Source organism: Podarcis vaucheri (genome assembly GCF_965113315.1).
Source record: "Podarcis vaucheri genome assembly, chromosome: 12".
In the NCBI taxonomy this organism is placed as follows: Eukaryota; Metazoa; Chordata; class Lepidosauria; order Squamata; family Lacertidae; genus Podarcis; species Podarcis vaucheri.
This window is the reverse complement of record NC_138750.1, coordinates 23,956,536-23,981,315: the sequence shown is the minus strand read 5'-3', so window position 1 is coordinate 23,981,315 and position 24,780 is coordinate 23,956,536.

Below are 24,780 nucleotides of genomic sequence, written 5' to 3'. Positions count from 1 at the left end.
ACTCTGTCTTACAGGCCCTGCAGGGCCCTGGTCTCATGAGGCAGAGCGTTCCACCAGGCCGGAGCCAGTGTTGAAAAGGCCCTGGCTCTGGTTGAAGCTAATCTAACTTCCTTAGGGCCCGGGACCACTAGGGTGTTGCTATTTATGGACCGTGAGGCTCTCCGTGGGGCATACTGGGAGAGGTGGTCCCGTAGGTACGAGGGTCCTAGGCGCTTTAAAGGTCAAAAGCAGCACCTTAAACCTGACCCTGTACTCCACCGGGAGCCAGTGTAGCTTGAAAAGCACTGGGTGAATATGCTCCCATAGCAGAGACCCCGTGAGGAGCCTCGCTGCAGCATTCTGTACCCGCTGGAGTTTCTGGGACAGCTTCAAGGGCAGCCCCGTGTAGAGTGAATTACAGTAGTCAAGCCTGGAGATGACTGTCGCATGGATCACTGTGGCCAGGTCGGGGCGGGAAAGGTAAGGGACCAACTGCTTGATGCGGCGAAGGTGGAAAAATGTCACCTTGGCTGTTGCTGTAACCTGCACCTCCATGGAAAGGGAGGCATCAAGGATTACACCCAAACTCTTAACAGAAGGCAATGGCACTAACTGGGCCCCCGCAAGAGAAGGGAGTTGGTCCCTCATCCCCATGCCATCCCGACCCAGCCATAGGACCTCTGTCTTCGAAGGATTTAGTTTCAATCGGCTCCCATGAAACCATCCAGCCACAGCCTCATGGACCTTTTCAACTCTACAATTCTATAATTCAATTATACTGATAGTAGATTGTTCCCATTCGTTAGAAATAGAAGCATTATGAGTAACAGCAATATTGTTGATCTTTTCCATCCCACGCTACTATACTTTCCTTGACCTTCTGACGTTTTGCAATTTATCTACAGCTTAATCTGAACCAAAAATTGATCCATTCCAACTCTATGATTCTATGAAGTGACGTACAATTTGTCCTTAAAAATTGACATTAGCATATCTACCTTTAGTTTTATCAACATCTAGATTAGAGATCCCTTCATCCCATACCATTTACCATACTGACTGGATCAGGTAAAGGACCCCTGGATGGTTAAGTCCAGTCAAAGGTGACTATGAGGTTGGGGCACTCATCTCGCTTTCAGGTCAAGGGAGCCGGCATTTGTCCACAGACATTTTTTCGGGTCATGTGGCCAGCATGACTAAACCGCTTCTGGTGCAATGGAACACTGTGATGGAAACCAGAGCGCACGGAAACGCCACTTACCTTCCCGCCACAGTGGTACCTGTTTATCTACTTGCACTGGTGTGCTTTCAAACTGCTAGGTTGGCAGGAGCTGGGACAGAGCAACGGGAGCTCAGCCCATCACATGGATTCAAACCACCAACCTTCCGATTGGCAAGCCCAAGAGGCTCAGTGGTTTAGACCACAGCACCACCCACAGCTGACTGAATCAGATGGGAGATGTGGCCAGTCACATGGAGGGGAGCACATTTCCTACCTTGGTTTAGAACATGCATTGAAGTCTCCATTGTAATTCCACGTATTTAATCATGTGCCTCGGTTTCCTGTTGTGCTGAAACACCTAAATTAAGATATGCTGCTGTTCTGGAGCTCTAGAATCTGAGGTAGATTCTGTGGTTGGGGTCTTGATTAAAAGTCTGCTTTAGGGATTAATTATTGACCCAACTAGGCTTCATCCTTTAACTGCACTCCCGGCAACTGCACAGACAGGAGAACCAAACTTTTGTGCAAGCAAGTGTGCACAAAACACTCATGGATGCTTCAATGTCCACCACTTCCATAGCTACAAAACCCCACAAAGGAAGCATGGAGCAGCTGCCCCAAGCCTTGTTGACCTGAGATGTCAAGAGTAGGGCATTTGCCAGAAATGAGGGCAGGGGCGTGGGGCTTTGGTCCTGAAAAGTGGAGCTTGTGGGCTTGCCACATGGAAGCCTCTTTAATTTACTGCAGATGCTCTGTTTTATATCATGTTATTATACGTTTCCAGGCTAATAGCATGTACTCATTTTTCAGCAAGAGAAATGCCTTTTTCTCTAATGCTTTCAAATAAGTTAATAGCATCAAAACCTGATTGCTGCTGTGCCGAAACCGCAGGCAGCATCTGTCTAAGTTACTGTAATGACACGCTGTTGTCAAATGCTAGACTTAGGCACTTTCCTAAGTGCATTCACACATCTTTAGGATGTTTAACTGGTTATTTTAACAGAGGCAATAATAACAATAACTGCAGTAGTAATAACAATGCATTTTGGGCACACCAGGGCAATTTGACATTTTCAAGTGACTGCTAAAAAGTAAAGAAAAGAAAAGAAAAGGGGTGTGTGGGTGGGTGTCTGTGTAGAAGTGGTGCTTTTCTTTCATGCTTTCAGATCAAAGCTTGGTGGGATGAAAGAAGGAAGTGAATTCATTAGTTTGTTGGAAAACGCAGGTACACAAATTGGGAGGAGGGGAAAGAGAAGATAAGCCTGGCATGTTTTATTCCTTACTTGCTTAAATAGCTAGCCCAAAGCATTTTGCTGCCTGAAGTAGAGGAAAAGATTGTTCCCATCTCCCATTCAACATACAGTAGCTGGACTGGTCTGAGCATTCTCCATCTCATAGGAACCAAAAGGGCTTTGCCTGTTTCAGCACCTTTTCCTCCTCTCCAGTATCCTTCCATAGTCACGCCACAAGCTGTGACCAATTATACTGAATGGATGGACCAATTTAGTATAAGGTAGCTTCCTGTCTCCTGACATCCTTTGGGCCAAAACAGTTTCCTCACCCCTAGTTTATGCAAAAACTGTGAGCTGCTCCAGCTGCCCTTGTACAAGTGTGCAAGAAGTCACTGCTCATTTCAATGTCCCCCCTTCACCACAAGACCAGAGCTTGCCTCTGATATAGAAGGAAAGGCTGGGGAGTATTGATGACGAAATTTGCTGCATGAGAAAGAGGACCAGATGTTTCCTAATCCCTGTGTTAGCCTCTGTATCTGTGCAGCAGCTTGGAAGATTGTTATATATGATTAGGGCAATTGTGCAATTTATTACGCAGTATTTTTTTGACCCACACATATCTTTAAATCCCCGGACAACACATGAATTCAGGCCTATGCTAAGAGTACTTTCACCTCCTGCCTTTACTGCACTAGATTACAAAGTCTTCCAACCGAGAATATGTAATTGGTGGGCTGTGGCAAGTTTTACCGCATTTCACTTTGTTGGTGTATAATTTCTGTACAGAAATTCAGCTGAGAGAGAAAAATCCTTTAGGCTCTTAATGAGTTTCCAGAATTATCTGGAACTGCTATAATTCTCCAGGGTTAAAGAACTGGAATAGTTATTGACCTCAGCCATGCTTTTTTAAAACAAAATTCATACATAATTATTTCCTCAGCTGCCTGCACACAGCTTCTCCTGGTGAGATTTAGATTTTTTTCTGACCTTGGTCCAGACATTATCTCCTTCTTTGCATAAATTTCAGGAGAAAGCTATACACGTAGGGAGTGGCATCACCCCAATTTGTTTTGATTGGCACATGTCTGCTAGAAACTTCCAAAAGTACAGCCTGGAATTAATGTTAACATACTTCACAAAGCGATGGTATTAACCTTGATTCTAAATCACAGAGTCGACTAAATCGTCTTAGTCTGTGCTTCTGAATGGACAGTATCCACAGTGTCAAACTTAGTAAGGACTACTGAAAGACAACTACACGTAAGGCAAGTAAGCAAGTAAGGAATATATATATGACAAAAACAGAGTTAGGCTAGAGACAGATCCTGATAATTGCTGGATTAAAAAAAGGGGGGATTGGTTATGTGTTTCTCTGTCCCAGCAGCACAAGGTGCAACCTGAAACCTCATAGCACCCAGCAAAGCCTAACTCCACCCATTTGGTATCTCCATTTTAGGAATGTGACTAAATATAGACATGCCACCTTAAGTCACATCCCCCTGCCTTCCAGCCTGATAAGGCGTTCTGGAGAACTTGCTTGCTGTTTTGTGGCAATACCTGTCAGAGATCAGGCTGAGGAGTACTGTTCTGATGAGGAATGGTGGGAGTCTCCCCCTCCCCTTGCTCCTGACCAGGATCCTGAAGCTGCCCAGGAGCAGTGGAGCAGTATAGATTTCGAAAAGTGGTTTGCAGAGGGGCACAGTTCTGAAGACAAAAGTTGGGATGAACTGGGGAGTGAACAGCAAAGTGAAGGAGAACTGGAGGAGAGAAAGCTAACAGACTCTCTCTCACTGGAAAGTGTCCAACCTATCAGTCCAAGGTCACGTAGAGCAGATAAGGTGGCTGCACAAAAAGCACAGTGGTTGCGAGATCAGGTTGTAGGTGCGGAAGTGACTTGGGGGAGAAGTGGGTGGAAACCTTAATTGGGAACACTGTCATTCCGAGAATGGCTGCTTTGTTCTTTTGCTGTGATCATTAAAGACTCTTTAAATGGTAAGCGACCCTTTTGGTTTTGCCCTGCTTATCTACAGCCAAAGGGGGGAGGAAGCAGAGTCCCCCAAACCTGGTAATACCTAGTAAAGGCATTGCCTGAATTTGAATTTTAGAAAGATTTTTCTGGGCCATAAAACCAGGCAAAAACCTAGTCCAGCATTCTCACGGTGGCCAACCATATGCCTGTGGAAAGTTCGCAAACAGGACCTGAGTGAAATAGTTCCTGCTTGTGGTCCTCAGCAACTGGTGGCATTCAGAGACAAGCAGTAGAGACAGAACATAGCTAATCAATATTCCCTTGCTTTTTAAGTTTGGATGGCAGTTCTACGGGATTTGAGGCCCCAACGACATGATTCAATCAGTGAACTCCCTCTCTCCACAACAACCTACAGGAGGTAGCTCATACAATCTAAGAATTCTCATCTTCTGGAACACTCTGTTCTATACAAACTAGAACCAGTAGCATTGTTAGGATGGCAGGTGTATGCCCAACCTTGCCACCCTTTTCAGTTGGCCCTGCTTAGTGAACATCAAGGAGTCCTTGGAATCAGATGTTAAGAGTCTTTCAAGATCATTGCAGGAAGCTTAAGATAACCAAGGAACTATTTACTTATGTTAAGATTTTGCTGCATCAGCAAAAAATGTTTTAAGGTGCACTTGCAGATAGGGGAGAGGCCTAATCTGAAACAAGAACACAAACAAATGCTTTCCACCCATTGCCAGAAGGTTCTGCTGAAGTTCTTTCAAGATACTTAATCTGAATCAAGATCATCCAGGAATTTGCCAGTCACTATCATTCGAAAGCAGATAAAAATGCAACTGTAATTTATTCTGCAAACAGAAATTATCTCCCCATTATCCTGTTCACAAAGCCAGCCCACTGGAGGTCAGAGAGGAAACTTCATGCGAGAACATTGCAAGCTGCCTGGAAAATGCCATCTGATAAAAAGGAAGGCAGCGAAAGAAAATGAAATGAGATTTCTGCCATCAACTCAATAAAATAGCGGCACAGCGCAGAATGGTTAATGAACTTTAGACCTCAGACATAGCTTATTGCTTTTAGGAAAGAAAAGATGATATAAATTATATTAATCTGCTTCTATTTTCAGATGTTAAATTCCTTCTGTTGAAGAGCCTGTGGAGGAAAGATGAAAGAAGCACAGTTCAAGCTTATTTCCAAGGATATGAATAATCTTGCGTATTCCTCAGCGCTTCTGCTGTTCCGGCCCTGTATAAAATTCCAGGCTCTGTATATATGTAACTAACTCTGTAAAGTCTAGGATTATAGACATTTAGGCTGCAAGCTTAAAGGCTCTCTGTATGGGTGTCTCTGTGTGAACCATTATATCCAACTATGGCCAACAGCAGAGAACTGAAGGCAGCTACTCCTTTTTTTCCTTTGCCATTTCCTCTCCAATTCAGAATGATGGAAGGGATTATTTAAAAATACAAATAGCCTGGTAGCCAATGACCCATTTAGTCCAACATCCTGCTCTCAAAGTGGTCAGACGGATGCCTCTGGGGAGCCTGAAAGCAGGGCCTGAGCACAACAGCACTCTCCCTACACATGATTCAAAGAAACTAGCATGCAGAGGTATAGTGTGTGTAACAGCAGAGGTGGAAAATGGCCATCATGGCGGGTAGCCATTTGCTGGACCAGCTCCAGGGCTACCATAGTTTCCTCCATGGCTTGGGTATGTGCTGGGGTACAAGAAAGGCTATGAATCCTTCAGATCCACGCCTTTCCTTCCTACCATGAGCCACCTCTGGCACCCCATCCATTGATCCACCCTCTTTTTGCCTCAAACAGCTTTAAAATGCCAGTGGCTGTTAGGTTGGGGCCATAGAGATCTCTGCAATGGCAGGGAGGGGACCACTGAGGTCAGACTTATGAGATACATCCTACCCTATGGCCCATAAGGCTGCAGGGTAAGGCTGCAATTCTATACAGGAAGGATAGCCTCCAAAAGTTGCTGGACCACTGGACTATATGGAACTGGCGGAAATGACTGGCAGAATCCGAGACCAGGGAGAAGAGTCGGTGGAAGAAGACTGGAAGAAATTTAAAGACTATTTACAGAAATACTGCAAAATTGATGAATGTTAGATTGATGTCGGAATGAAGTTAAGTGGTTTTAGCAGCAATGTTACAATGGAGTATGTAAAAATGGGTTGTTAATAGAATCTAAAGTTATAATATATTAAGATAAAGGATTAAGATAAAAACAAAGAGGGAAAGGATTTGCTGAATTAACTAACTGAACTGGAATACAAAAAAGGGAGGTGTGAGGAGGTCAGGGAAACAAGTAAATGAAAGACAAGACATGGAAAGATTGATTTGTTTTTAAATTGTTTTTATTTTTCTGTATTTTGTATTTTCTTTTTTCCTTTTTTTCCTTACTTTTGTAATCTTTTCTGAAACTTTAATAAATATCATTTTAAAAAAAGTTTCTGGACCACAACTACCATCATCCCTGAACAGTGGCTGTGCTGGGTGGAGCTACTGGAAGTTGAAGTCCAACAACATTCAGATGATGCAATGTTGGCTAACCCTACTATGCAGACTTACTCAGGAGAACGCCCCACTGAATTCAGTGGAGTGACATGTGTGTATAGACAATTTCCAAGTACAAAAGTTGCTGCTTCAGGAGAAGTGGGAAGTGCAAAAGTGTCTACAATACTCTGCCTTCCATTATTTTGCTTATGGGTGGATCCGGTGGTAGGGTAGACCTTCTCAGTCCTTAGGCAACTAAGTCAACTTTTTTTTGCATCAGGATATGCACCCAAATTCTTACGTCCATGCTCAGATGCACATTGCAGTGTGTATGCCACTTGTTTGCACTGCAATCCATGGGATGCACTTTTGGCAAGTGATACTTGCCCTATTGTGAATAGATTCTTGTCATCTTGTTAAGGGGTAATGTAGAATTGCTTTTAAAAGGTCGATTCATTTTGCAGGACCATTTCAGCTCAATGGTGTTCTGAGCTTCTACGCAGTTCTTTTTGTGAATCTAATCAGGTTTTTGGATTTCAACCTGGAGTCCAAGAATTAGTGATGGGGCAAAACTCACCTGTCTTCTCTTCAACTGGAAAGGACCAGACTTTCCCAAGCTTTCCTTGGGAATTCTTGCAGCAAAGACTGGGCTTCTTCCAAGAGGTTTTCAAAACTCCAGTCACCACCAGCTGAGGTTGGATGAATCTGTCCATTTCAGTTTCACTCATTTTCTCATTTTTCCAATCTTAAGTTTGGTTCTCCACATTTCTATTTATGTTTTTTTAAAACAAACAAACAAGGCTTCCCGAAAATTCATCAGCATTTTTGTGAGAATTTCTCCTAACACCCACATGTTTGTATGCAATTCTCCCTAATATATACATCTTAAAGCATTCCCCCCCCCGATATAGTGCATTTTCGTACATTATTTTCACTAACATACACATTTTTATGCATACCTTATCCCAGTACTGTATATGCATTTCTTTGTGCTTTTCTTGGCTGAAGGGCTGCACTGCAAAATTCAGAGATTTACGAATTTAGAAGGCTGGCTGTGTTTCAGTTTGTGGATTGTTTAGGAAAGTGTGAATAAGGTAGATTTTCCTTTAAATGTGAACTGAGTCCCAATTTTCCTCCATCTCTACCATGAGCCAGTTTCCCTTCTCTCCCCATTTCCCACACTCTGACAAACTTACCAAATTTTGAAGCTAGAGAAGGAAAAATGATAGCCAAGCTATGGCACTAAAACTGAAACTTTGTTCTCAGTTTCCAGATATCTGCTGTGTAAATCTCTGAGCATGCTCAGTCTGCATTGTGGAGCTGTGGAGGACTGGTAGCTACAGGTCGAAGTAGGTGCTTTTGTTTCATCTTCCAGTTCTATGGACAAAGTAGCAATTCATCCCTATCTAAATATTTAACTCCAACAGGTCAGAGTGCATCTCCAGACTGCAAATATTCACTGCTTCAAACTTGACCAGCTCAGTTTGGCTAAATGCATTTCCCTCCATGTTGAGAAAACCTGCAAAACAGCTCCATATTTCCATCCTTCTATAAGTAGCAAAAAATAATTCTGCCTGGTCCCACACTATTCAACACATGTAAAAGTGATTATCATCTATGAAGACGGGTAATGATGTTAGAAATGGCGTATGCATTTTGTATCATTTGAAACCATCTATTCTGTTAAAAAGAAAAGAAAAATCATGGGAATTATTTCCTGGAAGTAATATGCATAGACTTTCAGAGGCCATGGTAAAAAAATCTCTAAACCTTTGAGAGAGGAGAGTTAGGTTTGGGGAGGGGGAGGGCTTCCCTTCTGAAATACAACAAAACATGGACTCTGTAGAATTGTTGGGATGAAGCACATTTTCAAATAGATCACAAAAGCAATATGCTGCTCCACAGTGCCTGTTAGATCGTCCTTTATGAAAACAGCTGCAGCATGTACGGAAAGCATACAAATTAGATAAAGACCTTATGTGTTTATTAAGAACAACATCGTAATCTTATTTCTTAGAAGTAAGTGGACATCAGTGTTAGAGGAAAACAGATCATGTTGGTGGTGTTCTATGGACAATTGCCTTAATCCAGAGCTCAACGTGTGCTATGTTGCACAGATTGGAGCTTGGGTGTGTGTACTTTCCCATTTTTTCCAGCTGCAGACGGTAGCCCTGTGTCTCAAAACACTGGCAAAGTCATTCAGGAGCATGTTGGAACCCCAAAGTTGACAAGAAGCAGCTGTCAATTGAGACCTTGTTGCAGTGTTGGCGGTTCAAATCCCCGCGATGGGGTGAGCTCTTGTTGCTCTGTCCCAGCTCCTGCCAACCTAGCAGTTCAAAAGCACACCAATGCAAGTAGATAAGTAGGTACCCCTGCAGCAGGAAGGTAAACAGTGTTTCTGTCATGGTGTCAGCGGCTTAGTCATGCTGGCCACATGATCCGGAAAGCTGTTTGTGGACAAATGGCAGCTCCCTCGGCCTGAAAGCGAGATGAGCGCTGCAACCCCATAGTCGCCTTTGATTGGACTTAACGGTCCAGGGGCCCTTTTCTTTTTACCTGAACCCTGGTCTCCCAGGTCCAGGTGCAGCACTCTAAGCACTACACCACCACTGCTGTCAGGTTTGCTGCCTTTGAGTTTCCAATTCAAAATAAGCAATTTTACAATGTGTGTATGAAAACTATAACCCTAATGAGGGTGTGTGTGAATTCATGCAGTACTGAACCTTAATGAGTGGGTAAACAACTAGTATGCTACAATTTAACGTACTGAATACTGAAGCACACAGAAGGTAGTGCTACTTTAACATATACAATCTACTTTATAAAGAGGTTTGCATTAGCAAACACAAAGCTTCAACTCACCTACAAGTGGTACCTAACACCAAGGAAACTAGCGCTAATACGCCAAGGAACCTCACCAAAATGCTGGAGAGGGTGCACCTCCACAGGCACATACCTCCACATGTGGTGGGAATGCCCCAAAATCCAACTATTCTGGACAACAGCCATAGAAGAAATATGTAAAATAACTAAGCAAGTATTAGAAATCACCCCAGAACTGGCCCTACTAAGCATATTCCAAGACAACAATGCCCACTCACATGACAAAGAACTCATAACCCACCTACTCTCAGCAACCAGAAACATCATAGCCAGACACTGGAGAGACCTGTCAGGAGTAAGCATGGACCAATGGTACCAAACAGTATGGGAAACAGCCCTACTAGAAAAATTAACCGATAAACTGAAACTGACACAGGGACAAATAGAAGAAGACACCTTCACCCCAGTATGGCTCCCCTTTATCACATACACAGCCCAACAAGACAACAACAAGAATCCACCAACAGCATATGAATCAATATGGCAAACCTGATTCAAAAACACCCACCCACCCCACTCACACACAAAAACAAAGTTCACCACAGCCAACCACCAAGAAGCAACCACACCTTGGGTGAACCCCAAGCTCTCTCACCACTGAAGGAACACAAGCGAATAGCAAAGAGAACCTGCACAAACGACACTGACACAAAAACCCACACATACATTAAGCAAAATAGAAATATTGCCTCCTGACCCCACCCCCACCCACCATGGCCCCCTCCATCTCTTCCCCCCTTTTTTCTTCCTAATGTAACCCTAATGTCTCAACAAATGAAACTGACCTGTGGAAAATGTAACTCAAAAAAAGAGACATTGTGCATACCTTTGTAAACCAAGAAAACTTTAATATATATATTTTTTTAAAATTCCACCTTCTGCAAACTTAGTGACTAGAAGAAGATGTGCTTGTGGTTGTTATATGCCCTTACGGTCTGCAAGCACTGAGCTTCATGCAGCTGTCCAGCAACACGGGAGCAAGGATTGGCAAGTACCTCAAAATGGCAGCCATATATTAGGAGCAGATCAGAAAGGGGATATGGCTCTTTTGGAAATCATCTCCAACAATGTGACCTCAGGAAGATTTTATGCAAATCTTTTAAGAAGTTGGAGGAGAAGAAGTCATATTTAGCGATGACATCATCAAATTTATGCAACCTGGAGATTTCCCCCAAAGAGTATAATGGAGATATTGGCTCATAAACAAAGGACTGAAAATTGCCAAGGAAATGTTGACAAAAAAATAGCCCGTAATGAAGTACTTCAGAAGTACTGCAGATGGATGTATATAATTCCACTGGCCTCAACAGCTGAAGCAGAGAATACTTGTTTTGGATTTTTTTTTATTTTAAATCATTGGCAAAGAAGACTATAAAGCCCCTAGTGCTGTTGTTCTTTCTTAAGTTCATCACTAATCCTGTACATTTCGTTTATGTTTCAGAGAAGTTGCGGGTAATGGCATTCTCGTCGACATTTCTTGATAGGAGATTGTTCTCAATGCCTCCAGGAGACAGCTCAGCGTGATAAATCTAGTCCCATGCCATTAAACTCTAAAGGTATTACGGATGGAGTTTTCACAGGAGCCATTTAAGTGGTGCTTTGGAAAGGGGAAATGATCGCAAGTCCCATTTCTCGGTAGGTTTTGCCCCACTGCACAGCTGGGGCCAATTAGACAGACATTTGCAAAACGGTAGAATGAAAAGATGGGCGGGGGTGGGGGGCCATAAACAAATTTCTTCTTTTGGTAACACTTCAACAGCAAAAATAATAAAGGCCCATGAATAGACCCAAAGACCATAAGCCTACATCCCTGCAGATATGCATATAGCACAGGGGTCAGCAAACTTTTTCAGCAGGGGGCCGGTCCACTGTCCCTCAGACCTTGTGGGGGGCCGGACTATATTTTGAAAAAAAAATATGAATGAATTCCTATGCCCCACAAATAACCCAGAGATGTATTTTAAATAAAAGGACACATTCTACTCATGTAAAAACACACTGATTCCCAGACCGTCTGTGGGCCAGATTGGGAAGGCAATTGGGCCGCATCCAGCCCACAGGCCCTAGGTTGCCTACCCCTGATATAGCACATTCTGTTTTGCTAGGGGGGAAACCAACAATATTATTTGCACATCTATATGAAATCAGATGCCCTCAAAATGTTGGGGCCTTTCAATTAAAGCACTTATTAACCATGAAATCATTCAGGCACACAATGGCTTCTGGTCGACATTTAGCATGGCAGTTAATTTTCCAGGAAAAACTGCCCATCTGGGCTAGGAAAATAGGGCTCAAACTTGAATTGCTTAAAGGAAGCCTGCAAGCAAAACAGGACTACAATGGCATTCTCTTGATTGCAATCCCTAGCAACTCGTATTCAAAAGTACACTGCCTTTGGTGCAGGAGGTAATGAGGCCATCATATCTGGAAACAGACAAATTAATAGAGGAGAATCCTTATCCCCTTCTAAAGATGTCCAAGCTGGTGGTCATCACTTCATCTTGTGATGAAATACCGTATTTTTCGCTCTATAAGACGCACCAGACCACAAGACGCACCTAGTTTTTGGAGGAGGAAAACAAGAAAAAAAAAATCTGTATCTCAGAAACCAGAACAGCAAGAGGGATCACTGCGTAGTGAAAGCAGCAATCCCGCTTGCTGTTCTGGCTTCTGGGATAGCTGCGCAGCCTGCATTCGCTCCATAAGACGCACACACATTTCCCCTTACTTTTTGGGAGGGGAAAAGTGAGTCTTATAGAGCAAAAAATACGGTACTTCTTTTTGGCTGTCCTGAGTCTGTCCGTCACTCAAGTTCATCAAATGACCCTAAATTCTAGTATTGCAGGAGAGGAAGAAGAACATCTATCATCTATCTATCTATCTATCTATCTATCTATCTATCTATCATCTATCTATCTATCTATCTATCTATCTATCTATCTATCATCTATCCACTTTCTCCCTATCACGCATCTATCAAACTGCTGCTCACTCACCTTCAATTGCTACCTTTTTGGTTATCTTTTCCAGCTCACTGATATCATTCCTTTCTGAGGTCCAGCAACCAAGACGGAATCCAAACACATAAAAAACGCTGTGAAAACGCTTTTTAAAATAAAGTTTTGAAAACATATATTGAATTTATCATAAGCTCACCATCACCTTCTACTGTTAGATTTGTATAATGCACTTAAAACACACTTAAAATGTTATATTTGCAGCTGAGTCCCAGAACTGAACACAAAACATTCCAACTGCAGCCCCAGTCACATCACAGGATGCAACTGCTGTTGGTGTCATGGTTTGTTATGTAACTACTTTAGGAGTAAGGTACATCTGGACCAAACCCAGAAAGAGAACTTTAGGTAGCAAAACACCATTGTCTATTTCCTCTTCATTGACCACATTGGAGTCGAATCAAACTCTCAGCTCCACATGTATAACAGAATAACAAGTTCATCCTTTGTTTTCTCTTCCCTGGTTTCCCATTTATCCATTGAAAGGTATAAAGAAAGTTTCTCTCCTGAGCTGTAACAACCCAACCAGAAACCTGGATATGAGCTTTAAAGTCTTTCAGTAGGAATTAGGGTTTTTGTCCTTTAACTATGAATACTTAAGAGCGATGAAAAGCCAAATAGGTGTCAAAACCCATAAATCATGCTGGGATTATGTTTGAAAGTTGATGACTTGCTTTTTTTGGCATAGTATGTCTTCCCTATACAAACTCAAGATCAAATTTTTATAGGGCAAGACCAAAGAGAAGGGGAAGGAACATACCAATTTTAATCCTAATAGGCACCAAACAGAGTAGTTAAAGCTCTAAGATTTTAGGTAGAAGGAAGATGAACTATAGCTGATTTTGTTAAACATCATTTGCATGGCATTAATATTTCATTCAGTGACAAAAAAAATAAGATTTTTGAAAGTGCAAGTGCAGGACTTCTCAAAGCAAATATTAGCACAGGAGGAATGAATCATGTCTTTTCTGTTTGTCTCTTCATTTTAACGATCAAACTGTGCTTTTGTTGTAGCTGGATCAACGGGAAATGATGATGACTGGCTTATATAAAAATGGCAATGACTAATTTTTTTTGAGTAAGTGGGTATAAATAATCTTTCATTATAAAATTTCAGTGCCCAGTGCCTTCTGAACTAAGATTTTCTTTCATTCTGGAATAAGAAGAACAATGAAAGAAGGAAAGTTACCATCTTTTGTGCACTCTGTGATTGGAGAAGCTAGACCAGGAATTGGGGACCTTTGAACCTCCAGATATTGGACTACAACTCCTACCATACCCAATCATTTGCTAAGAGCAATGGGGGTTGTAGTCCAGCAATATCTGGAGGGCCACGGATTCATCATCCCCAAGTTAGACAGTTTGAAACAATCTCCCGTACATGACACTGGGCTTCTAAAAGTAGTTGGATCCAAACTAAAATCTATTCTACAGCTAGACTTCTTCCAAGCAGAATTGTCTTCCTTCAGACCTCTTGGCACCCACTTATTTAAAAGACAACTTCCCAGTTCTACCCAATTTTATGGATTTACCCTTTCAAGTTTAACTTTTAAAAAAAGTTCTCATAAAATCCAGAAAACTGGGTTATTTCAAGACATATTGCAAGTTGTATAGTGCAGTTTTGCATATATATATTTTTAAAAAACACCTCCACATGAATTTTAATCCACAATATACTGCTTGTGTTATGCATATTAAAACATAGCTTTTATGCCTTTCTGTGAATCAAGACCTAATCTCACTCTGTAACACAGAACCTACTTTTCTTATGCAACCACTTACCTTAGATTCCATATAGAATCATTGCCGTGATCTAGAGTTCCGCAAAAGAGCCAATGACACACAGAGCTCCTACAAATCCACAGATTTTAATGTAGAAAGAAATCCCACCCTGTGTAGCAGCTTTGTTCCCTCTTCCATAGATATGAATGGGGATGGTCTTGTGCATGCAGTAGTGCTTGTGCAAATATTGTGCTGCTTGACTGAGTAAACTATTAACCCAAAATTAAACCATAAGGAGAACCCTGGAGCCAAGAGTCCTGACAGGACAGCTTACTCTATGTGTTATTAACGCCTTCATGCATTAATTAGACTTATGAGGCTGGTTATTCCACACTAAGATCAATATTTTTGTTTGCACAACACATATCTTTCTATGTCTCCCCCAAATATCTTAACTCTTACTTCTATTTTCTATAGTACCCCTCAAAACAAGTGTTTATTTCCTCTTTTCACTCTGTCCCTCAGCAATGACAATTTCATTTCAGAAAAGGAAGGAGAAGGGCGAGGAAAACACAGTTTCCATCTGAACATACCATACAAAAGTAAATATTTTAATCTTTATAATGAGTCAGACCCTGATTAAGTTAGTTGCCACTTAGTTCCCACTGAAATCAGTGCGGTGGAAGACATTGCTAATTCTTCACATAGATTTCCAAGGGGCCCAATTAACTGATCGCCTGGATCCTGCCCAACGTGAATACGATTATAGCGGAATGTGGCATTTTTGTATGATTACTGGTGTTAAATCATCATGTTTATACATTAGCCTTGTTTTATATGGCCATGATACTCAATCCTAACATTTCAGTGGTGTATTTACTTGGAAATGAGACATACAGGTTTCAATAACATTTACTTCCCATTAAGTGTGCTCAGTATTCAGCCTCAGAAATGGTTTTATAGAACAAACAGACCCATATACAAAAGCAGCCTTCCTCTTCTTCTGCAAAGTTCTTTGTTGCTCTAGGCAGTTCAGTTCTAAGTAAACAGATATGCAATGGGCCAGCTTGGGTGAAGAGAATGCAAATGGCATCTTGATTGCCATCTGAATATTATGTTTTAATGCTGTGTCAAATCTCCCCTCCAGTTTCTGAAAAGTTTTCTTCCCCTATGAAAGAGGCTACCATTTTTTCTGTTTTATTCTCAGAGCTTTTTAAAAAGAATTTCTTCAGAGTTTCGGTGAATGCAGAGTTTTGAGCTTGTCTTATCATTATAGGGTGGGTGACGGTTGTATTCCCCCCCCCCATATCCAACCAACGTTTCTCTAGCATTCTGCAGCCTGCTTGCCCTTATTGATTTGAAAAAGCTTCCTGCTGTCCTCCGCTTGGGTTAGAATCAAAGCCCGGATCACTTGCATAGTGCATACTGGTGATATTATTTGAAGAATGAAATAAAAGACATTCCTGAATACCCATCAGCCAACTCTGGAGTAAAGTAACAGTGACAAAATATTCTCACACCCACAAGAATTTTACTGAAATTTTCTGTACCCTTTGATGTCAGGAGCGAGCCAGCAGTAAATCACATTGTGCAAGTTGGAGTTAACCCTTTATTAGCAAAAACATGGTGTGCACAAGAGTGTCAGGCCTAATGAGCACAGCAACTAATGTCCGGTAGGTCTTGCCCCCATGAAGCAGTTGCTGAGACTGAAGGTCCCCACAGCTGCCTAAGTCCCCTCTTCGCCAGGCTTTCTTCCGAGTAATCAGACTTGACATCGCCAATCTCTCCTCCACCCTTCTCATGCCTCTTCTGGTCCTGAAGGACAAGGGGGGAAGGGAGCTTGTCACAGGAGGAGGGGGAGACACCAACCTGGCTCATCTCTGCCTCTTGATCTCCTTCCTCTCCTGCTTCCGCTTCCGCCTCTGATTCTGAACTGATCTCTGCCACAGACTCTGTCCCAGCTCACTAAGTCCTCTTCAGCTTCCGACACCGCCTTTTCCCAGTCTTCTACCTCTTCTCCCTGTGACCACTCATGGTCCCACCACCACACCCTGGGCTCTAAGTCTTCTTCCCTTGGTGGTTCCCCATCGGGTTCCTTCTCCCGTTCCTCTGCGTCCAACCAGTCCATGACATTTGACAATTTCCTAATGTGATTTCTTTTCTCACTAATTGATATAGAATGGTTGGGGGGAAGGGGACAGGTCCCCTCCCAGAGTGCTCTTCTGTTTACTAACCATAACGATCAGATTCTAGACAGTGGTGCAATGACTATATGAGGAAGATTACAGTTTGTATACAAGGCTCCAATTGCACAGCGAGATTCCACTTCCTCTAGAGGAACTTGCCAAATCTTCTAGATGGTACACAGGAGCCTACAGTGGAAAGAAGAGGGGCTGGGAGAAGTTTCATTGCTCAAGCAGAAGTCTGTTCCATGAGCATTACGACAGCTTTGGATACAACCTTCTGTATTTTCTTTAGGATGCAGGATTTTTGCAGGTCTCTTGTGGATGAATCAAGTTGCCATTTCCTCATCAACCTCTTCCTACACTCTCTCTCTCCTCTCCAAATGAGTGATGCTACTGACTTTTATTTTACTTATTTATTGCAAAGCAGGTAGGAACTGGTCTGATGCCAAGAAATTGCTTTCTTCCCAAAATTTAAAATGACACCAAAATAAGCTAGAAGGATGGGCTAAACATTTAATTTGAAAATACATCAAATAGATTTTTCTTCATCAGGTTGAAGAAGAAGAGAGATTCTTGAACTTGAAAGTCAGTCTGAGATGAAGATTAATTCTAATTAGGGTTTAGGAGCGTGGCAACTTTGTTGATAAATGAGTTTCTCCTTTCTCTTTCACATGCTTTTCTTCCCATCGAAAGATTTCCCTAGGATGCAGTATGGTCTCATTATATACAGAAAGTAAGTCATACACATCATAGAAAAGCTACTGTCAGTATGAAAGATAGATGACTTCCAAAATCAATGTTATCCAGAGCTTCTCAGCATCATCTTATGAAACCACCTTAACTTGGGCGGAATCTTCCTTTGGCTGTGTTTTCAAATATTCTGAACATTTTCTATGCACAGTTTTATACGGTTATTTAGCAGTGGTACTCTGTGAACACTTGATGGTACCAGTTTGTAGAGCTAGAAGAGAAATTCAATCCAGTATGCATATAAAGGTAAACTCACCTAATTCACCACTTTCCAAAACAAGATACAAACCGTAGCCCAGGTGTCCTTTGAAAAAATGTGCTTCTCCAAAATTTGCAGTCCAGATTTCCAATCAAGTAATGTGTACAAAAATGCAGGTGCTAAGATCACATGTGCATATCCATGCACGCATTAGTGAAAATAATGTTCCCCAAAAAGGCATTGCATTAGGGGAAGCAGCTTTGCAAAAAACAATTGTATATTAAGCAAAAATGGATAGAAAATGTCATTGTGAGAAGAAATTCACACTAAAATGCTGAATTACAGGAAATATAGAAGCTCTAAATGTGATGCATTTCTTTTGGGCTGCATTCAGACAGCACCTTATCCATCTCTCCAACATTTCCTTGTCTGTTAATTTTCTCATTTTATGTGATCCTTCATACGATGTAAAAACCACTTCTGGAAATCTACTGGAACCTAGTGAAAATTTAGCACTCCTTTTCATGTGAATTGTTTCCAGGAAAAATCCATTTGCAACCCCATTAACTTGGAAAATTATGGGAGTTTTGCATTGTAATTTTCCCATAGTTTTCGCGATAATACAGTGTTGTGGGGCAGTATCTTGGCATACAGTTCTTTCCTGATGTTTAAAATTTAGCATGACATGCTAGTATATCAGTCATAAAGCCACTATTCCATAATGCAACAGGTAGAAATAAGGACAAAAGCGCCAACATTATAAGCAGAAAAACTAACACAGCAAACCCCATGCCAGAATGCACCCTTGGGCTGGATCTAGACACATCAAAGAAGTGATTCAGTTATACACGTCAACTTCATACAGAGAAATCCTGTTGGCTAAAAACGGGACTCCACAGCATCATCTGGTGTGACAGTGTTAAAAGGCATTATCTTTACAAATGTAGCTGAGTCCTCGCTTACATAGGAGGTTAATTATTTTAACTAAATCGCCAGATTGGACCAAACTATCCAACGATGGCTCAGTGAATTTCCTTCTGGATCAGTGTAAATGTCACGATGAAGTGCATAATGGCAAGTGTCCTCAATCACCTGTACTCCACAGATACAACAACATTAGTAAAAAGTGAAGATCTGATCACGTCCCTTCGGTGATTGAGTTGACGTGGCTTGGAATCTCAGTGCGTGAACTGTCTTACCGAGGACAAAAGATGTTAAATCATGGAAGCAGCTTTCAAGAATGTGTTCTGTTTGATGAAACAGATGTGAAGAAATTTAGAAGAGTAATTTTTTCCCACAGTCTTGAGAACTTCCTTTAATCGAGCTTTGATAAATGTGTGTGCATGTACATGCATGGTCCAAACAGTTGGCATTTCCAGTTTGCATTGAGATGTCCAATTAGCTCAGGATGTGAATGTGATTTGTTCTCACAAACACTTTTCTAATGAACATAATTGTACCGCTATTATCTAGCTGCAATGCACAAATGCCAGCATGAGAATACAGAACTCAGATCTGCACCCACAAGATGCCAGTGTGGCAGGAAGAGCTTCGAGTACAGCAGTTGTGGCTGGTGCCAATTGGGACTAGAAGGGCAGGCGGATCAACAATGTGTAGAGCCAGAGCCAATGGAAGAGTCAGCCCCTCACTGGCTGAGAGCTGACTGAGGTTGGTTCACCCTAATAGACCAGCCTCCACTGAAGTATGGAGCTTATACACCATCTAAACCCAACCAGACCATTCACTGGAGATCCCTTGGATGAGGTCAAGGTATTCCTACTTGGCCTCTGCTAGTGGGTGAACCCCACCAATGAGGAGATCTTCCCGAATGGTGGGCAGAAAATACTGCCTGTGCAATATCCAACAATGGTAGTCACATACCCTCCAACATTTCAATGATGAAAATTGGGGTGTCCCATTCAACAACGACAACAACAAATTTTATTATTCATTCCCCACCCATTTGACTAGGTTGCCCCAGCCACTCTGGGCAGCTTCCAACATACATAAAAACATAATGAAACATTAATAACTTCACTATACAGGGCTATCTTCAGATGTCTTCTATAGGTTGTATAGTGACTGATCTCCTTGGCTCAGGGGTTGCATAACTCCATACCCTCCAACATTTCTCTGATGAAAACAGGGTCAGCCTAAGGAAAAGTGGGACATTCCAGGATCAAATCAGAAAGTGGGACTGTCCCTGGAAGATAAGGACACTTGGGGGGGTCTGTAGTCATAATAACCCCCAAAAAATGAATGAAAAGGAGGTGGAGCTGGGCTGGCACAGGATCTGCTGGATCCTGACCCAGCCCTGCTTCCACCATGTGATGGCAAGAGGCCTAGTCTTGGCCTCTGGCAGCTAATGTAACAAAGAGGCATTCCTGCCCCTCTTTTCCCTGGAGCTTCCACTCTGACTGGTTTGTGCTACCCCACCTCATTAATCCCCACCACTGCCAGCACTGGGTTTGGATTAGACATCAGAAAAGGTTTAGGCAACTTTGCGAAGGATAAGGCTATCGATGGCTGCTAGCCATGGTGGTTATGTTCTGCCTCTATGTCTTGGAATGCTGGTTACTGGGAATTGCAAGTGCAGTTGCACTCAGTTCCTGCTTGCAGGCTTCCAAAGACATCTGGTGCTGCTCTGTAGGAACAGGAAGCCAGATGAGATGAGCCTTTTGTAGGGCTTTGATGTTATTCTCTTTATCTCGCCGTGGACTTTTCAAAGGGGACGTCAACTGCTGATCTCCATATCTTGGGCCCATATGAGAATTGCTGGAGGAATCGCACTGAAGCTTTAAGCTTAGTGCAGATGAGATGGCAGGCCCAATTTCTTCTCTTTGACAAAGCTACACCCCCCACAAGCTTTTAAATAACACGGCTGTCAAATATCCATTTGTGGAGAATTGGGTACTGTGCAATGACAATCGTCTTCGTTTTGCTATAATTGCCATTCGTACATCAATCCTAAATTCCACAAAAACTCAGTCAGATTAAAGGAAGACCAACTAATTCTCTGCAATAAATTTATTTGTGGGTGAATGCCAGTACAGTGGTACCTTGGAAGTTGAATGGAATCCTTTCCTGAAGTCCGTTTGACTTCCAAATCGTTTGGAAACCAAGCTGCGGCTTCCAACTGGCTGCAGGAAGCTCCTGCAGCCAATCAGAAGCCGTGGAAGTCATGCCAGATGTTCAGGTTCCAAAGAACGTTCACAAACCAGAACACTCACTTCTGGGTTTGCAGCGTTCGGGAAGCAAAACGTTAGATTCGCAAGGTGTTCAGGATCCAAGGTACGACTGTATTAGAAAATAATCAGGGTTGGTGTTTTTTTTAAAAAAAAAAAGTTTATTTTGTAGTGATGACAAGCAGGGGTGCTAGCTAGTGAGGGTTCTTGGTTTCCCTCTGCCCCATAAATTTTCAAGGAGGGAATAGGGGGCCCTCAATATCCTGCAGTGATGTGTTCATACATGTCACATGATGTGCTCACGTCACTCGTACACTGCATGACATGCCTGTGCCGCACACGCAGGCCGCGTGGCACGGGTGTGGCACATCAGCATGTTGTGTGGCGTGCATGTATGGCGTGAGCACATTGCATGGTGCTGGCCCTCTCAGTCACCTGATGACAAGTAACACAATCCAATGCAAGCTTACTCATAAATGAGTTCTGCTGTTATTCCCACACTTAGTATTACACACTTACAAGAGAGAAAGCCCTATTGAACATAGCTGAACTTACACCTGTTATATGTATAGGATTATACGGTACATACAGGTCACATTAAGTGCTAAGAGGCCACAGTTGTCAGGCTTCAGGGAATCAGATCCCTCCCCCGGTGGCAGCCCAGAATCAGAGAAATGATAAAAGTTCTTACGAAGCAATTTATTCAATAATTTACAGAGAACGACGAAGGAAAGCAGCCTTCCTTAATAATGGCGTTGCTCCAAGTCAATTCTCACCCCACTACATCTCCCCTATTCAATGTCACGCCTGCGTTGGCTAATCTGAGTTTTCTGCCTCTGAGCTCTCTGTTCGCCTACCCTCAATGCCCGTCTGGTCCTGGGAGAAGGGGGGAATGTTTTCCATGGACACTGAGTCTGTCACCTGTCTCTCCCCTGGTACTTCTTCTTCTTCCTGCTGTTCCTCTTCCAATATTTCCCAGCTTCTGGTCTCTGCAGCCTGTGAACTATGCCCTTCTGCAAACCACTGTTCTAAACCTATACTGTCCTCCTGTTCTCAGGAAGGTTCATTCCTCCTCAGTCCAGCTCTTGACAACAGTCTTATTAAAATTACTTCTTCAGCTCATTTTTTTTTTAAAAAAAGGTTGTCAGCCTTATTCCAGTGAACAGATGCAAGGAGAAGCATGGTTTCGCACACCATCCATTGCATTGTTGATGTTTCCCTGAACCTGCCTAACCCATTCTGAAACAGATGCTGCTTTCTCAATCAATGATTGCTTCCTGGCACATCGTTCAGTGCTAAAGTGGCTGTGGTGGTGTTGTTGAAAAACACAGCTGACACCCCACATAGGATAATGGACATACTGTAGCAATGAAATGGTCAAATCCCTCCAAGTGTGGGAGAAAGGTTTTACAGTCATACCTTGGGTTACCGCCCAAGTTTCAAATCTTCCATACCTGGGTAAGGTAATTGAGAGAGCGGTTGCTGAACAGCTTGGTAGGTTTCTGGAGGAAACATCGGCATTAGATCCATTTCAGTCCGGTTTCCGTCCTGGTTTTGGGACGGAGACGGCTCTGGTTGCCCTAACAGATGATATCCGTAGACAACTGGATCGAGGCGGGTCAGGACTGCTGATCCTTTTAGATTTGTCAGCAGCCTTTGACATGGTCGATCATGATCTTCTGGACCATCGCCTTGCAGACGTGGGGATACAAGGCATAGCCCGTAACTGGTTGTGCTCTTTTATCTCTGGTCGGGGACAGAGGGTGGCACTAGGGAGGGAGATGTCGTCACGCCACTCCTTGGTGTGTGGAGTGCCGCAGGGCGCAATTCTCTCCCCAATGCTTTTTAACATCTTTATGCGCCCCCTTGCCCAGATTATCCAGAGCTTTGGGCTGGGCTGTCATCAATATGCTGATGACACTCAGCTCTATCTGCTGATGGATGGCCACACCAACTCGGCCCCTTACACACTAACCAGATGCTTGGAAGCTGTGGCTGGATGGTTTCGTGGGAGCCGGTTGAAACTAAATCCTTCGAAGACTGAGGTCCTATGGCTAGGTCGGGATAGCATGGGGATGAGGGACCAACTCCCTTCTCTTGCGGGGGCCCAATTAGTGCCATTGCCTTCCGTTAAGAGTTTGGGTGTAATCCTTGACGCCTCCCTTTCCATGGAGGCGCAAGTCACAGCAACAGCCAAGGCGACATTTTTCCACCTTCGCCGCATCAAGCAGTTGGTCCCTTACCTTTCCCGCCCCGACCTGGCCACAGTGATCCATGCGACAGTCATCTCCAGGCTTGACTACTGTAATTCGCTCTACGCGGGGCTGCCCTTGAAGCTGTCCCAGAAACTCCAGCGGGTACAGAATGCTGCAGCGAGGCTCCTCACGGGGTCTCTGCCATGGGAGCATATTCATCCAGTGCTTTTCAAGCTGCACTGGCTCCCGGTGGAGTACAGGGTCAGATTTAAGGTGCTGCTTTTGACCTTTAAAGCCCTTCACGGCCTAGGACCCTCGTACCTACGGGACCGCCTCGCCTGGTATGCCCCACAGAGAGCCTCAAGGTCCATAAATAACAACACCCTAGTGGTCCCAGGCCCTAAGGAAGTTAGATTGGCTTCAACCAGAGCCAGGGCCTTTTCAGCACTGGCCCCAACTTGGTGGAACGCTCTGTCTCATGAGACCAGGGCCCTGCAGGATCTGATTTCTTTCCGCAGGGCCTGTAAGACAGAGTTGTTCCGCCTGGCCTTTGGATTGGAGCCAATTTGATTCCCTCCGCCCCCTTTTTCTTTTTTCTTTTCCTTCTCCTGCAATGAGGCTTCATTTTAATATTTTAATGTTCCATTATTTTAATGTTGTATTTTATTTTTGTTTTTAAGTTGTAATCACTCATCTTGTTTTTATTATTGCTTGTAAGCCGCTCTGAGCCCGGCCTTGGCTGGGGAGGGCGGGGTATAAATAAAAAATTATTATTATTATTATTATTATTATTATTATTATTATTATTATTATTACAGACGCTTCAGGTTGCGTTTTTTTGGGTTAAAGGTAAAGGGACCCCTGACCATTAGGTCCAGTCGTGGCCAACTCTGGGGTTGCGGTGCTCATCTCGCTTTATTGGCCAAGGGAGCCGGTGTACAGCTTCCGGGTCATGACTAAGCCACTTTTGGCGAACCAGAGCAGCACACGGAAACACCGTTTACCTTCCCGCTGGAGCGGTACCTATTTATCTTCTTGCACTTTGATGTGCTTTCGAACTGCTAGGTTGCCAGGAGCAGGGACCGAGCAACGGGAGCTCACCCCGTCGCGGGGATTTGAACCGCCAACCTTCTGATCAGCAAGTCCTAGGCTCTGTGGTTTAACCCACAGCGGAAGTACCAGAACGGGTTACTTCCAGGTTTCGGTGGTCCTGCATGTGTAGAAGCGCTGATTCGCAACCCGCACATGCGCAGACTGCCGGTTGTGAATGTTGCGGGTTGCAAACACTGCAGCTTGCAAATGTGCATCCTGCACAGATCACGTTCGCAACCTGAGAGCCACTGTATATCACTTTGTCTAAATGCAAGCATGCCCCAAAGCTGCAAAATGGTTGGGACAAAGTTCAGTGCTTTTCCTCTCTTCTGTCTTGATACTTCTCCAAGAGAGATTGCCCTTCCTTCCAATGCCTTCGCCAACTCCATGCTACTAGCACTAATAAAAAAATACTGTCTTACCTTGCAAACTGGTATCCCAATACTACAACGCAACCAAGCACACACTGCAGCCTATTCTATTGGTTACAATATAATACTTCTTTCAAACCGAATTTCAGGGAAGGCGTTTATAGGCTCTGAAGGCACCTGCCTTTGAGAAAGATGCGATGAATGTTACCACCCTCTCACAATTAACAGATTGGTTGCCCTCTCCAGCTAAAGCAGTTATTC